The 17,827-nt window shown below is 36.4% G+C and overlaps 1 long non-coding RNA gene across 1 annotated transcript in view; it reads left to right on the plus strand.

Annotated features, from left to right (window-relative positions):
• LOC148110253 (uncharacterized) overlaps positions 1 to 17,827 on the plus strand; it is a 289,301-nt gene that overhangs the window by 124,668 nt on the left and 146,806 nt on the right. Inside the window, exon 3 of the long non-coding RNA XR_015724102.1 lies at positions 1,714 to 1,961. This is a non-coding gene — a long non-coding RNA (uncharacterized LOC148110253). The remainder of the gene's footprint in view (positions 1 to 1,713; positions 1,962 to 17,827) is intronic.

Below are 17,827 nucleotides of genomic sequence, written 5' to 3' on the forward strand. Positions count from 1 at the left end.
ACTCAAATGGTTGCTGTAGACCTATAGTTCTCAAACCTGGTTACACATTGAAATCACCAGGGAGCTTTAAAAAATCCTAATATTTGGGTTCAACTTTACAAAGATTCTGGTTCAGTGGTCTGAATATCAGAATTTTAGAAGCTCTTCAGATAATTCTAATGTGCTGACCAATTTGAGGACCACTGCTTTAAGCCCATAGTGCCATTCAGTAAGAAGAAGCAATACATAGCCATCCAAGTGAAGGATGCCCAACAGTTCTGGTTAGTGACCTGCAGCAGAGAGAGGGACAATGGTCCTAGATGAGAGGTAGAAGCAATTTTGAGAAGCACAGAGACTGAGGAGAAATATTCAAGAAAAGATAAATCAGGAGCCACTTTCAAATAAGTAGCACTAAAATTTCTGCTTTTTTCAATATATATTAGATAGAAGCTGAGGTTATAATGGCAAAATCAGAATTCATCTTAGAATCTGGACTCATTCCACTGTACCACAGTCTTTATCCATTACTCATGTCCCAAATCTCAAATATATGTTTCAAGCCCAATGGTCAAGGAGATACATTCATTTCCTTGTACTCTCGGAGGTTTTTACTGCCTCTGAGCTCATTTCACACTCTCTTATTTAATGCCTCCCACCTCCATTCTGTTCAAGGTCTAGATCAAGCCCAATATTCCTCTGAGGTCTTTCCCTGGATACCCTAGTCTACATAGCTCCCTCTCATTCTAGAAATCATGTCATACTTCCATTTGGCACCACATAGACAATTGGTACTTAATGTCTGCATGTGCATAAATTCTATTTTTATAATTAGATTTTAAGTTTCATGTATATAGGCATCATGTTTTACTGTTTTACTCTTTGTGGTGCTTATATTCCTGGGCACAGTGCCAGGCACATAGTGCGTAGTCCTGAAATATATGATCAAGTGATGGATTACAAATATTAGTAATCCTCAATGTTTTCAAGGAAAGAAAAGAAAAAGCAAGTGAGACAGATTCCAAGGAGGAAATATGATAAATAATTATCATTTTAAACTTGATAAATGGCTCTTCTTAATGGGAGTGGCATCCTTCCAGTACACCTGTGCTCAAGAAATGTGTAATCAGATTATAAGCACAAGACACCCACCACCAATTTAACATTTAGACACGACATCATTTTTTCCTGTGATTCAGTAAGATTATTTGACCATTCAACAATCTAAGACTATTTATTCCAGAGTTGTTTTTTAACTTTGTTTAACCATCTCCTTGACCTTCTTTAAAATCTGCAGCTTTGATACATTCTCTTCTTTACTGGAAATTCTAACTCTAAATATCCCACTGCAAATCTGGAGGTTGAAAGACAACTTCTGGGGCATTGAGATAATTTTTCCCTCCTTTCCAAGAGCCAAGTTTCTTCCTCCATATTTTCCCAAATGCCACAGCCAATTATGACCTGAATACCTCAATGAATTCCAAGGAAAAATGCCACTTTGTTTGACTGACCTCATTGTTGGGACTGTCTTGCAAAAGGGCTACTTGAACATTTGTTTTTCTCCTTTTGAGAAAATTCTACCATTAGACCATTTAAAATAATTTGTTATTACCCCAAATCTTTTTTAGCTATAATTTCAAAAAGTTTTTTTTTGTTTGTTTGCTTTGTGTGTATGTGTGTGTGTAGGTGTGTAATAGTACCTTCCTACATTTCATCAGTCCCTTTCTTTTTATTTAGGTGAACTGAGAAAATTGGCTTCATTAAGACAATGAAAGGCATTGTGAATTCAAGACTTATACCTGTTCTATGAAGGATCAATGAGAGGTTGGCCACAGTTCACCCATGTGAGGATTTGAGGTTTTGATTACAGAACATTGGTCATCAATTCTGGTGTCCATCCAAATGACCTATGGACCTCTTTCAAAAATCTCTGTGTCTGGCCCATTCTCCTGAGATGAACTTAAGAAAACCCTGCACACCATCAGGTAACAATTTTGTCTTTTTAAGAAAACAGATGAGTTCAATAAACTGTGACCATTGTTTTTAACTAACTCAGATCTCTGTACCCCCTTTGCTGAAAATAAACTACATGTTGTAGGAGAACATGTAATTCCCTCTCTATTTAGAATTATGAGTGCTCATTGTTTTAGGTTTCTATTAGATAATACAGAAAAACAAGGCTCTCAGAGTAAAGAATGAGGTAAGAAGATTATGGGATAATATTCTCATAAAATTTCAAATTCTGACTATACATACAAACATACAGACCTCTCCAACAGAAGAACAAGTTTTCAATTTCCCATTGTTCTTCCTCTACTAATAGAATTCAGTTGTCAGCTATGAGCTGTGCACCCTCTTGTAAGGGAAACCAGATCTATTTATGGTCCAGAGCTATAGTCGCTTGTATCAGGAGGCTGGAAAGTTTTGAGTATCATTTGTTTAATTACTTAATATCTTATTTAATAGAAAAAAAAAGGGAGCAAGACCATTTGGTTTCTGTTCTTTGATGTCCTGAGACCTGTGTTTCAATGAGGTTAAAAGACTGATAGTAAGATGTAGCCCAAAGAGGGGCTACAACAGTGTCTTACAGCAGGGATCCAATATTTATCCAAAACATTATGAAATGGCCACCACAAGGAGTCTAGTTACTGTCTGCCGCCATAAAAACTAGTTCCAGTATTATTAACTATATTCCCTATGCTGTACATTGTATCTTTGTATCTTATTTTATTTTCTAACTGGAAGATTGTACCTCTTAATCACCTTCACCTATTTTGCCCATCCCCCACCCACTCACCTCTGGCAACCACTAGTTTGGTCTATCTATGAGTCCATTTCCATTTTGTTTCATTTGTTCCATCTTTTTTTTATTTTTTTAGATTCCACAAGTAAGTGAAATATAGTTTTTGTCTCCCTATATGACTTGTTTCACTTAGCATGATATTAAGTTCATCCATGTTGTTGCAAATGCCAAGATTCATTCTATTTTATGGCTGAGTAATATTCCATTGTGTATATATATATATCACATCTTTATCCATCTATCTATTGATGTACATTTAGGGTGTTTCTGTATCTTGGCTATTATAAATAATGCTACATTCAATATAGGAGTATATGTCTTTTCAAATTAGTATTTTCATTTTCTTCAGATAAATACCTAGAAATAGAACTTCTGGATTGTATGGTAGTTCTACTCTTAATTTTTTAAGGAAACTCCATACTGTTTTCCATAGTGGCTACACCAGTTTACATTCCTACCAACTGTGCACGAGGGTTCTCCTTTCTCCACATTCTCACCATTTATTATTTCTTGTCTTTTTGATAATTGTCACTCTGATAGGTATGTGGTGATATTAGATTGTGGTTTTGATTTGCATTTCCCTGATGATTAGTGGTGTTGGGTATCTTTTCATTTATGTGTTGGCCATCTGCATGCCCTCTTTGGAAAAATGTCTATTCAGCTCCACTGCCTATTTTTAAAAAAGATTTTATTTATTTATTGTGGGGGGAATCATGAGTGGCAAGGAGGGGCAGAGGGAGAGGGAGAAGCAGACTCCCACTGAGCAGGGAGGTGGGGCTCGATCCCAGGACCCTGAGATCATGACCTGAGCAGAAGGTAGATGCTTAACTGACTGAGACCCAAGCACCCCCACTGCACATTTTTAATCAGATTTTTTAATATTGAGTTTAATGAGTTCTTCATGTATTTTACATGTTAACCCATTTTTGGATATATCACTTGTGAATATCTTCTCTTATTCAGTAAGCTCTGTTTTCATTTTATTGATGGTTTTCTTGGCTGTGCAAAAACTATATTGTTTGATGTAGTCCTGTTTATTTTACTTTTGTTGTCCTTGCCTGAGAGACAGATCCAAAAAATACCACTAAGACTGATGTCAAAGATCTTACTGTCCATGTTTTCTTCTAAGAGTTTTATGGTTTCAGGTCTTACTTTTAAGACTTTAATCCATTTTGAGTTTTTTTGTATATGGTATAAGACAGTAATCCAGTTTCATTCTTTTGTATGTAGCTGTCCAGTCTCCCAACACCATTTATTAAAGACACTATCTTTTCCCTGTTACATATTCTTGCCTCCTTTGTTGTAGATTAAGTGATTATATAAGTATGGATTTATTTCTGAGATCTCTCTTCTATTCTATTGATCTATGTGTCTGTTTTTGCACCAGTACCATATCATTTTTGTTTTTGTTTTTATTTAAATTCAAGTTAGTTAACAGATAGTGTATTACTAGGTTCAGGGTAGAGTTCAGTGATTCATCAGTTGCATATAACACCCAGTGCTTATTTCATCAAGTGGCCTTCTTAATGCCCTTCACCAAATTACCCATCTCCCCACCCACTTCCCTTCCAGCAACCCTCAGTGTGCTTCCTATAGTTGAGTCTCTTATGGTTTTCCTCTCTCTCTGTTTTAATCTTATTTTATTTTTCCTTCCCTTCTTATATATTCCTTATTATTTTGTTTCTTAAATTCCTTATTATTTTGTTCCTTAAACTCCCCAAATGAGTGAAATCATATGGTATCTGTCTTTCTCTGACTGACTTATCTTGCTTAGCATAATATACTCTAGTTCCATCCATGTTGTTGCAAATGGCTAGATTTCATTCTTTTTGGTGTCTGAGTAATATTCCATTACATATATATGTATCTCACATCTTCTTTATCCATTCATCTATCAGTGGACATCTGGCTCTTTCCATATTTTGGCAATTGTGGACATTGCTGTTATAAACATTGGGGCACATGTGCCTCTTCAAATCACTATTTTTGTGTTCTTTGGATAAATATCTAGTAGTGCAATTGCTGGATCATTGGATAGTTCTATTTTTAACTTTGTGAGGAACCTCCATACTGTTTTCCAGAGTGACTGTGCCAATTTGCATTCCCACCAGCAGTGTAAAAATGTGAGACAGAAATCCATCAAAATCCTAGAGGAGAAAACAGGCAGCAACCTCCTTGACCTTGGCTGCAACAACTTCTTGCTAGCCAGTACCATATTGTTTTGATTACTATAATTTGTACTGTAGTTTAAAATCCAGGAAGATGATACCTCCAGCTTTGTTCTTCTCTGGCTATTTAGGGTCTTTTGTGGTTTCATACAAATTTTGGGATTATTTGTTCTAGTTCTGTGAAAAATTGCATTGGTATTTTGATGGTGATTGCATTGAGTCTATAGATTGATTTGGGTAATATGGACATTTTAACAATATTAGTTCTTCTAATTCATGAGTATATCTTTCAGTTTATCTTTGTCATCTTCAATATCTTCCATCAATGTTTTATAGTTTTCAGAGTACAGTTCTTTCACCTCCTTACTTATGTTTACTCCTAGGTATTTTGTTCTTTTTGATTCAACTTTAAGTGGGATTATTTTCATAATTTCTCTTTCTGATAGTTTGCTGTTAGTGTCTATAAATGCAACATATTTCTGTATATTAATTTTGTATTTGCAGATTTACTGACTTCATTTATTACTTCTAATAGTTTTTTTGGGTAGAGGCTTTAGGGTTTTCTGCATATAGAATCTCATCTGTGAATAATGACAGCTTCACTTCTTCCTTTTCAATTTGGATGCCCTTTATTTCTTCATGCCTAATTGTTCTGGCTGTGGCTTCCAATACTATGTTGAATAAACATGACAAGAGTAAGTATCCTTGTTTTGTTCATGATTTTAGAGGAAAAGCTTTAAACTTTTCACCTTTGAGTATAATTTGGGCAGTGGGTTTGTCATATATGGCATTTATTATGTTGAACTACTTTCTGTGTATATCCAGTTTGTTGAGAATTTTTACCATAAAGTTATGTTGAGTTTGTCAAACGCATTTTCTACATATTGAGATGATTATATGATATTTATTCTCCATTTTGTTAATATACTGTATCACATTGATTGTTTTGTGGATATTGAGCCATCATTACATTCCTAAAATAAATCCCACTTGATCACAGTATATGATTCTTTTAATGTATTGTTGCTATTGCATTGGTTTGCTAATATTTTGTTGACAATTTTTGTATCTATGTTCACCAGGGTTATTGGCCTGTAATTTTCTTTTTTTATAGTGTCTTTGTCTGATTTTGATATCCAGGTAATGCTGGTCTAATAGAATGAGGTTGGAAACCTTCCTCTTCAATTTTTTGAAATAGTTCGAGGAGGGTAGGTATTAACTCTTTAAGTGTTTGGTAGAATTTACCTGTGAAGCTGTCTGGTCCTGGACTTTTGGGGGAGTTTTTTGCTTACAGATTCAATTTCATTAATAGTAACAGGTCTGTTCATATTTTCCATTTCTTCTTTGGTATGTTCCAATTCTTAGTATGTTGTGCATTCCTAGGAATTTATCCATTTCTTCTGTGTTGTCCAATTTGTTGGTGTATAATTGTTTGCAGTAGTTTTCTATGACCCTTTATATTTCTGTGATATTGGTTGTAACTTCTTCTCTTTCATTTCTTATTTTATTTGTTTGAGCCCTCTGTCTTTCTTTCTTAATAAGTGTGGCTAGAGGGTTATCTACTGTGTTTATCTTTTCAAAGACCCAGCTCTTACTTTCATTAATTTTTTTTATTGTCTTTGTAGTCTCTATTTAATATATTTCCACTCTGATCTTTATTTCCTTCCTTCTACTAACTTTAGGATTTGTTTGTTTTTCTTTTTCTAGTTTCTTTAAGTATAAGATTAGAATGTTTATTTGAGATTTTTCTTTTTCCTTGAAGTCGGCCTGTATTGCTAAAAACTTCTCTCTTGGAGATGCTTTTACTGAGTCCATGGATTTTGGAGCATTGGGTTTTTGTTTTCATTTGTCTCTATGTATTTTTGGGTTTCCTCTTTGATTTCTTTATTCACCATTGGTTATTTAGTTGCATGTTCAGTGTTATGTTTGTGTTTTTTCCAATTTTCTTCTTGTAAATGATTTCTAGTTTCATAGCATTGTGGTTGGAAAAAATGCTAGATATGATTTCAGTCTTTTTAAATTTATTGAGACTTGTTTTGTGATCCAACATGTGATCTGTCCTGGAGAATGTTCCATGTGTACTTGAGAAGAATGTGTATTCTGCTGGTTTTGGGTAGAATGTTCTTTATATATCTATCAAGTCCATCTGGTCTAATGTGTCCTTATTAATTTTCTAGCCATTAATGTAACTGGGGTGTTAAAAGTCCCCTACTATTATTCTATTACTGGTTTTTCTCTGTTTGCATCTGTTAATACTTGCTATATATATTTAGGCACTCATTTGTAGGGTGCATAAATATTTGCAAATGTTATATCTTCGTATTGAATTGATTCCTTTATCATTATATGATCTTTCTTTTTCTCTTGCTACAGCCTTTGTTTTAATGTCTGTTTTGTCTGATATTAGTATTACTATACCAGCTTTCTTTTAATTTCTATTTGCATGAAATATCTTCTTCTATCCCTTCACTCTGTGTGTGTGTCTTTAGATTTCAAGTGAGTCTCTTGTAGGCAGCATATATAGATGGGTCCTTTATTTTATCCATCAGGGTGTCTGAATTTTAAAAGCTCCACAGGTGATGTAGATATGTCTGAAAGGTTAAAACCTCTGGCTAGAATGACTTAAGGAGTTTATCAAAATGTATGTTGTTGTATGTTCTTGTCAAGAGCTGCATGGTGATGGAACATACAGGGAGACTAGCATTCCTTCATTTCACAATTATTTTTGAGTTCCTCTTATTGCAGGCATTGTCTTTACTGCTAGATATGTAATGGCGTTATTAGCATTCCCAGCCCTTGTCCTCCAGGGACCTACAGTCTCGTGTTTTTTTCTTGGATGGTATTAGAAAAAAGATGTATAAATTTCTAGTTACTCTTTGATTTGAGTCTTGGCATTGCTGCTTAGTAATAAGTCATCGAACCTATGGGACCTTGGTTTCCTCATCAGTGAAGCAAGATAATAAGAGCTTTACAGCATTGTTATAAATATTAAGCATGATCATGCATAAATATGCATGTATATTTGTACAGGATATTATTTTTACTGACTCCCACCTGGATTCAGTTTTTTTTTTTCTTCTTTCATTTTTAAATCTTTTCCATTTGGTCAGACTTTTTAGCAATTACAACTCCAACCTTGACTCACCATGCAGACTACAGCAAAGGTGTTAATATTTGGACCCAGTTTCTTTATCTTGCCAAGGATTCCAAGAATGCTATATGAATACATTTTAAAGTGAAAACAAGGTCTTATTTAGATAGCATGACACTTGACATCAGTAGGATTCTATCATGAATCTATTATTTTGATCCCAGAAATTTACTTTTGGCTTAGTCAAAATTTGGAAACTTTCTCTTGGTTGTAAACTTTGTTCAATTCGGGGTTAGCCAGTTTGCCAGCTTCCCATCTTGTACTAGTCACGCACCCCATATGCATTGTCTTAGCGTTTTGCTGCAGAGCTCCCAGGAAGATAAGAAACACATTATAATGCTATTTTGATATGGGTGTTATTTGTTACAAATCCAAAAAGAATACAAATCTGGAGTTAAGAATGACAAGGGTAAGAGAGAAGATAAAAATAGTCAATTTTTTCATGCAATCTTCATTTAAGATATCATTCATTGTATCTCTTCTATAGCAATTGGCACTTTCTAACATATAAATTATGCATTACATTAACTTCCTATTACTACTATAACAAATTACCACAAATTAATAACTTAAAACAACACACATTTTCTGGCTTATAGTTCTGGAGGTCCAAAATCTGGCATGGCTCTCACTTGGCTAAGATCAAGTTGTGGACGGGACTATATTTCCTTCTGGAGGTTCTAGGGGAGAATTCATTTCCTTGCCTCTTCCAGATTCTTGAGGCCACTCACATTCTTTGGCTTATGGCCCCTTTTACCTTGGAAACCAGCAACTTAAACCATTTACATCTCATTCTGACAATAGATGGAAGAGTTTCTCTGATTTTAAGGAATCATGTGATTAGTTCAAGCCCATTCCAATAATCCAGGATAATCTCATCACAAGGTCCTTAATCTTAATCACAAATGCAAAGTCCCTTTAGCCATGTAGGGTAACATATTGACAAATTCTAGAGATTAAGGAGTAGATATCTCTGGGTGGCTATTAATCTGCTTACCAAATGTATGTCTGTCTCATTTCTTCTACTCAGTCGTAAGCTTTTAGGTCCCCAAATATGTATCTGATTTTTGTTGTATTCTCCACAGAATCTATCCAAGTGTATTACATACAACAAAGGGTTCAACCAGCATTTGTTGAATGATCCAGTAGAACTAGAAAAATTTAAAAGATTCATTGGAGCAAATGGTTAACTTGTGGGGTTTTAAGAATTCCTGTAAGAATAGTTCTTTAATATACCCACATCTATTGGAAAATTTATGAATACTTAAATAATTTTGTAAACATTAGATTACAAAAATTATTTTTTTATTTTTAAGGCTTATACATGACTACAGTATATTACATATTCCAGGATGCTGTGATGGTGTTAATTTCCAGCTGGATTCCTGTCTATCTGTACAGCTTATGCCTGAGTATGTTGCTGTGATGATAAGCACAACTCAACAATTAGAAATCAGGTGCCACAGGAAAGACTCTGTATTGCCTATCAAATATCAATCATAGAAGGGTCAAGACGAAATTAAACATTATAGAGCTGGTTTGGGTTCTTGCCCTGGGCAATTAACTTGCTGATAATTTGCAATGTTCATCTCTTGTAGAATTTAATGTGATATGTTGCTAGACTTCCCAAAGGAGTAGCTTTTAAGAAATGTGTCTTATATGGTTGGTATCACATAGAGTTCTGCAAGTTGTGCAAAGCAGCCACAGACTCTGGAATCTATAGCTGGCAAGAGAAATAAATATTTCCGTATTGCATTTAGCAATTGCTATGTATTAAGGCAATTTTGTTTAAAAATTATTAAGGGCTTTGTAACACAAAGACCCTGTTAAATTACACAGAAAGGATTAGATTTAGGGGGTGGGGTAGACAGGGGGGATATTGGATATGCAAGCACAGATGGTCTTGATTGACTCATGAACACACCAGAGCCAAGTGGGAAATATGTGTTTTGTGTGGTTACATGTGTTGTAAAGAAAATTGCCCCTGGTTCTTTCCTGTAAGAAAGTATGAGGAGCGAAGAGAAGGGAGGAGACCAAGATCATGTGGGGAAAGATGAAGCAGACACAAGACCAGCATATGTAGCAGATATCTGGCAAAGAGAAGAGCAAAGAGAGGGTGATGAGGAAGGAGAGCCAAATTCCTTCCTTGGAATGTGAGTGACCGATGAGAGGAGGGATCTTCTGTGCCAAGGATCAAGGTCACTGAGTGGATATCTGTTCTATAGATAGTTGCCTTGGGATTTAGGTGTAACTCCCCAACCACACTGCCTGGTTTACCATACAGACTGTCTTCCTGTGGGGAATGGGTTCCTGCAGAGTTGCTTCTAATCCACCCAATTCCTTCCTTTGCCACAAAGACCTCAGACACCTGGGAAGGGTGTGGGCAATCTCAGTAATTCTGAAATCTGTTCCAAGCCCTTTACAGACCTTGCCTCATGTAATCCTCACAAGAACTTTAAGTGGTAGTTTGCAGAGTGGTGCCCCATTTTAAGATTAGGAAACCTAAACTCAAGGAGGTAAATAACTTGCCCAGGGTCATACAGCTAGTTGATATTGATACAGGATTTGTAAACAGGAAGTCTGGTTTCAGAGTGCCCAATTTTAACCATTCACTGCCTTCATCCACACTCTATGGTCTTACCTCTTTAAATAATGGACCCCTTGAGAGAGTAATTGCAGATTTCATCTGTGTAGTCCTCATAGAACTTGTCAGAACATCAATCTACAAAGTAGATGCTTCATTTCACAGTAAATGGATTATTTACTTAGGGTTCTAATATGCTTGTCAGAAACTGGAACAAGCCTGATTCTTATATCCCTATTAACAGAGATCAGTTGTAGGAAGGAATGGAACTAGTCTCAGCAACTCCAGAACCAAACTTACAGAGACCTAGAGAACTAATCAGAATGCAACAGTATTTTTAATAATCTTCCAGTTGTGATGATACATGGTAACCCTAATGATATTCTGTCATGTTCATGGTTCAGTTTCCCCTCTGCTTTGTTCTCTACATACTTTTTGCTGCCTTTGGGCTTCTACTCCTTGGTGTATCTTCTACTTTCTTTCATTTATTTCTCAAATCCTTTCCCACTGCTCACTCTGACTTTGTACATCTCCCAGTCAGATTCCAAGTGAGAGATTTGATGGGATCAATCATTCCACTATTTTGTTGAGTAGGGTTCTCCAGCTGGACCCCTTCTTGGCCCTTGCCGAGTCTATAGATGGCTATCTCTGGGTGAGACACACATTCTTTGCTGGAGAGGCTGCAGCCAGAGTAGGGGGAAGGGTGAGGATCACAGGATACAGCAATCTATGAATGGAGAACCACCCTAAAGGGGGCCATGGGTTTGGCAGGGACCACAAGGCTTCTCAGAAGCGTACATTATTTGGCTTTTCTCATAGAGTCATATTCATGAAAATGGGCAAAGTTATGGCCACAAAAGTTTGAAAATCTAAGAAAATGTGGTGTCCCCAGCATACATAATAAAACAATAGGGTAGATTAAGAACAACTTTGCAAATAGTGCTCTGAGTCCTAAACTTTAAAATTGTGCTAAACATGCTTGGAAGGTGTTGAGATGAAACAGATGATTTAACCTTCAAGACTCATTTGTGGAATCTGTCAATCAAACCTAAAAGCATAGCAAAAGATAAAAACTAAAAGCCGACAACATACCATACGTACAGTTATTCCAGTTGCCAAGGGAATATATGTTTTTTTTTTTTAAATCACAATTCTAGTGATAAACATGGTATTCAGTTCTTGGCACAATATAAATCAAACTCATTTAAGAAGTTTAGAAAGTTACAGAAACAGTTACAAAGAGCATTCTTTTTTGTCACAATCTTAAATTTGTAATCCCCTGTTCCCTCTTAGAATGCCATATGGAAAAGAAACAACATTTTAAATGGGTTTCTGAAGAACTGCAGTTGACATGAATACCAAAAAACTTCATAAAACCACTAAATATTTGGCTAGTGTGGAATCTACTCGAGGTTTTAAAAAGTCTGAAGACAAATTGTTATGTTAAGAGAAAAAGTCTTCAGACCATGGCTGACCTATCAACTGACCAATAATTTTCCCCACTGAGCATTTAAATCACCCAGCCTTCAGAACTACAGACTTCCCTAATTAAGCAGCTTACCCCCCCCCCCCAATGGTTGGAATGGGTCAGTGTATTGCTTTGGCTTCCCTGGCAGGAGCGTTCACAATGTCGGGTCTGGTCAGCCACCCAAACCACTTTCCCATACATCAAGGATCCAAGATAATTTCACCAGACACTCTAAAGTGCAATTGCAATTTGCCAATTTCCATCTCACGTATCTTCCTAGAAAACAGAGATCTACACACAGCCCATGATATTTTTGCACATGGACTGAGATATAGATCTTGGTAGATGTCTCAGAAATCTGGGAATGGATATGCTGCTAGCTATAGTAGTAAATGAAGCATCTTTCATATTTGGCACTTTGTACAATTACAAAGTGAATAAAAAAGAAAAAAGGGGTTTATACTTGGGATTACAGTTTGAACTGTTTTGAATGGGCTTCTACATGTAAGAATATAGTGAATTCAGAATCAGAGGGCAATATGACTTTACAGTAATAAGGATATAATGGACTTTTCTGATACTATAAGTCCTTATAGAATTTTCAGGTAAAACATCTTTACATTCAAATTCCAAGTCAGCACTTTCAGTAAAATTGTGTGGGTCAAAAGAAAATATATCAACAGTGGGTTCATATTTTGATTTCCTTGGACTTTGCAATGGTGGAATTCTGCTATTCTCCTTATGCTGGCCAGGGCCGAAAAATACTTGTTACAGAATTTCGGATGGTAACATGGCCAGTCTGGTTTATTCATAACAAGTGCTGTGAGAGTTGAAGACATGCCACTTCAACTGAATAGAGAAAAATGGGGCATCTTTCTGAACATCAGTGGAGAAATCTGTAAATACTTAGCTGCTCTTCAATCTAAGGTCACATGTGTACTTTTGACTTCATTCTACTTTTTATGAAAAGAACTGTTTGTCTTTTGAGCATGGAGGGAACAAACTTCCTCTCAGCTTCTCTCCCTTTCGGAGCCAGATCAATATCTGCTGGTCATTCTTATCCTCTAACTTCGTGGGGGCTGCTGGGAGTTGAGCTTCCCTTACGCTCCCATGTCCATTGATGAAAGCTCAGGCTCAGCAGCTGGCCTGAGAACAGAAAGGTCAAGGCCGATGTCAGATCCTACCCATATTTAGCATTTTAAGACCCAGCCTTGTCCCACGTGGATCATTGCCTTCTCAGTCTCTGGGGGTTGTAAGTACCAGGTTTTATTGGCCTGCTATGTATCTGACAGTTCTAGCACTGTACTCTTTTGGAATCTAGTTATATTTCATCCGGCTAAGAATTTCTGTGGTATGAGAAGACTGTCTATAAGATGAAGCTAGTACCTAATAAATTATAGGGCTCCACTAGTGTTTGTGGAAGAGTACATGAAATTTATGTGATAGCTACTACTTTTGTAAGCCTAGAGAGGAAGGGAGCTTGTTTCTTGGGGGAGAACATTTCTTGTCATTTAAGTCAGTTGCCTTGGATAATCATGTATCGCATAAAGAATATAATAGTGAATATGGCAAAATATAGTGAGGAGGACAGCTGGGCACTGGGGTGGGAACGGTTGAAAGAATAGGAATGGATAAAAAGTTTGCAGAAGTGTTTTACCCTATTTCACATCTATTTGTGTTTTCCCAGTGAGTTCCTCATCTTGAACTGATAAAAGAGCCCCAGAGTGAAGGAGAGCAGTGGGAGGAGATTGGTGAATCCCTCTCCATTCTGCACTCTTCCTGACTGTGTGACAAAGTGTTCTGAAGATATAAGTACATATGTGTGCACATCTCTCATAGCTACCAAGGCAGAGCACTGCAATTCATCTTATTCTGTATCGCAAAGCTAGATTACGTGTCAAAACCTCTTTTTAGCTCTATCAACCCATGATTCCATAGTTCTCTGTGCCTCCAGTCTCCTTTTGTTTTGTTCATTTGTATTCCTCACAGCATCCTGGTGATCAGTACTATTATTTCTGTTTGGCAGATGAAAGCTGGGCTTGGGGAAACAATATGACTTGGGCAATTCATCCCAATAAACAGGGATAGACCCATGAAGCAAGCTTAGTTTTAGAACATGTCCAGTTCTATAAACTACTAGGCCCCAGAATAGCCACTCTTCCCAGTTCCTACTTTTTGTTTCATTTGCATTCATTTGAGATCTGTCTTCTGCATGGGTCCACTGGCCTGCTGTTATTCTGAAGTGGAAAGTCTTAAGCCTTGCTATTCTCTCTGAGCTTGGCAAAGTGTCTCTGGGGAATGTTTTAAGAGAATAAAGTATGACCTGTCATGTAACTGTTGCTGAGGAAGAGACACAGTTCTCAGAGCCAGGAATTCCTGGCCACGTATAAGCTTCATGACCTGGATGAAGCCTGTTGGTGCCTAAGCTTCTCCATCCATATTCTCTGCCTGCCCCAACCTACAGGAATATTATGTGCCTAAATGAAAGGAAATTATCTTGACCTACTTGGATTTGATGATCTTTACATTCTCTTCCAGTTCTGAGATGCTATAGCTCTTTACTGTGGGTGGAGAAGTTGAAAAAGGGAGTCCAGAAGAGATTTTTAGATGATCTATGGTTTTTACTTCTACTAGTAGACAAGTGATGATAGTTCTTCAAGTCCTATCTCATCCTCATCAATAACAGTCATTCAAAAATGTAGGAATTTTATCCCTGGAGGTGTTAATTAGGATAAAAATCAACGGTCTTCTCAGTCCAGCTACCAATGCTGTAGTTTCTGTGAATGGTATATGTTTCAGTTGAGGATTTGAAGCAGACTTTTGGGCAATTCCATACCTTCTACAGGGAAAATCCTGTTGCTCTGTTTCTTAGTCTTAATTTACTCCTTTCTTTTCTTCTTCTTTTATTCTCTCTCTCCTAGTGAATTTTCCTTGTTCTTTCCTGTGCAAATAGCTCATTAGAGCTCTTTCCATTTGAGTTCAGCTCACCCATAAGAGCCATTGTCTAAAGATCACTGACCTCTTAGTCCAAATTCTTATCAAATGGCATCTGAATAACTTAATCAAGTCTTTGGCTACTTCTCCCTCTTGGAATATGGGTCCATTCTGGTTAGAATCAGCTGTAGGAGAAAGAGGGCATGGGTAGAGAGCATAAGCGTGGGCTTTCACTCAGGGTCCACAGACAGCACAAGCAATAACAGGCAGGCGTACCTTGGTTTGCAATCTATAATAAAAGAGATCTTCTCCAAGCTCAATACCTCATTTTGGTTATAGATGATAAAACTTTTACTTTGAACACATGATGTTTTTTGGAGTCAGGAAGTCTTTGTTCATGATCTTGGCTCTGCCTCTTACAAACTATGTGAATTTCTTCTTACTTAACAGTTTTGCCATCTGTAAAAGAGAGAGAGAGTAATATTAGTATCTTCTATTCACTTCACAGTACTTTGTGAAAAAAATAGGTCAGAAATGTTTATAAGTTTGTGAATTTATACAATGTCATGCATTTTTATGTATCTCTTCCAGTTTCATTGAGACATAATTGACATACACTGCTTTAGTTTTAAGTGTACAATATAATGACTTGATATATGCATATATTATGAAATGATTACCACAGTAAGTTTCATTACCATCCATCACTTCAAACAGTTACAGGTTTTTTTGTGATAAGAACTTTTAAGGTTTACTCACTTAGCAACCTTCAAATACATAATACAGTATTATGAACTATAGTTATCATATAGTATGTTACAACCCCAGAACTTATTTATAACTGGAAATTTGTACCTTTTGACCACCTCCACCCATTTATATTTTTATTTTCTTGAGTTAAAAAAAATTTTTATTATGTTCAATTAGCCAACATATAATAAATCAATTTTTAATGTAATGAACGATTCGTTAGTTGCATATAACAACACCCAGTGCTCATCACCACACATGCACATTTTAAAATTTATGTTATCTTTGCTAATAAATTAAAATCAGACACTATGCTCTTAACCCTTATTTGACTATCCGATTGTTGAAATTATTTCTCCCACACTCCCAGACCAGGGAGACTTTCTTCAACAATACAGCTAAATAGCACCTACATTTTAGGTTCTTTTTCTGCTTCAGTACCCTCTTCAGCACTTATATTACATGTCATTCTATCATATATTTATGTATCTTATTTTCTGTTCCTGTTTTTGAATTTGAGCTCGTGGAGGCAGGGGCTTTAGTTGTCCTCCTCATTTCTGTATTCTTCACACATAGTAGTACTTTCTCTGGCATATAGCAGATGCCCAGTAAATATTTGTGAGCAAATATTTATGCATATGAATGAATGTCCAATAAATAATAATTGCTAACTTTTTTCTTTGCTTCTGGTTCTATTTTTGGTCTCAAGTGAAGTATTTTTATAGAAATATCAGCATGGACTAAAGCAGCACACCATTCTACAGTCAGTCTAAATACATTTAGAGGAAAAACATAACCAAATTTTGTGAAGGTGAAATATCATTTAAAAGTCTGTTTTGTCCTAGATTTTGAGAACTTGACCTTAAAGCTCCAGGTTTTACTACCAGGGTCAAATCCTTTCTATGATTAAACTTCACCAGTTCATCTCCACCTGTAAAGTTTGTAGTTGTTACTTACTCTTCAAACGAGCATGTCAGTTTCACGGTCTGGTGGTGGGCAACTGAAATTCATGTTCCATATGTGGACATCTGATAAGATTTCCCTTTCTATCAAAGCAAATGCCCAGAGCAGAAATAGTAATTCTTTGGTCAGGGTATGAGTATTTTCTTTTTTGTGTTTTTGACATGCATGTTAACAGAAAAATGTGAAGAAAAATCAAAGCCATGTTGTCACATGCAGGCTGCTCTCAAAGTGAAGCAAAGCAAATGCCTGTCCCACCCTGAGAACTTGCCACTATCTGTGGCTGGCTTTCTGCCATTTGGGACCAGGTGTCTTAGAAGGTTGATGTGATGAAAATCATTTATAAATATAAATGAAACAGAAAAATCCAAACTTCATGAGGTCAGGTATGTCCAAGGAATGTAAGGAAAGCCAAACTTATTTATCCATGATAGTTTTTCCTTCTGAATTTGATGGATGCTCAGTGTATTCCATGAGGTTCTAGAACATGTCTCAATACAAGGAAAATAATAAAACATGTCCCAAAAAAACTAAATAAGAAAGTTGTTTCCTTGTAAAAGAAAAAAAAAAAACACCTTCATTGAATACAGAAGAGTAAGATTTTCTATGGCTCTGTCCTCAACTTTCCTTTGCAGTTCCATTTTCTCTGCCTGCTGAGAGCTGGCTTCCTGAAGGTCATATAGATTTCAGCAAGCAGCTGCATGGAGCCATTAGTTTCTACTCTAAATGGAGAATTTACTCCAGAGCACATCTACTGTTTGGAACTCATCCCTGCTGCTCAGTCCCCAAGTGGAATGACTGTCACTTGCATGTTTAATATTATACTTAAGTATCTATCTGACTGCCATTCTTTACACGTTATTCAACAGGTTATGAAGTTAGATTGTTTCAGAGTTTGCAGTGCATGAAGTGAGGCATCTGTGCATTGCGGTGGCCAGGGCTGAAAGCTACATGGTTACCTGAATACTGGGGGGAGCAGAAGAGGCTCGAAGGAGTCCAGAAGTACATGGAGATTTCTTCTTACTTGTTTTAC

Source organism: Ursus americanus, chromosome 4 (genome assembly GCF_024610735.1).
Source record: "Ursus americanus isolate L20-20 chromosome 4, mUrsAme1.1.p, whole genome shotgun sequence".
NCBI lineage: Eukaryota > Metazoa > Chordata > Mammalia > Carnivora > Ursidae > Ursus > Ursus americanus.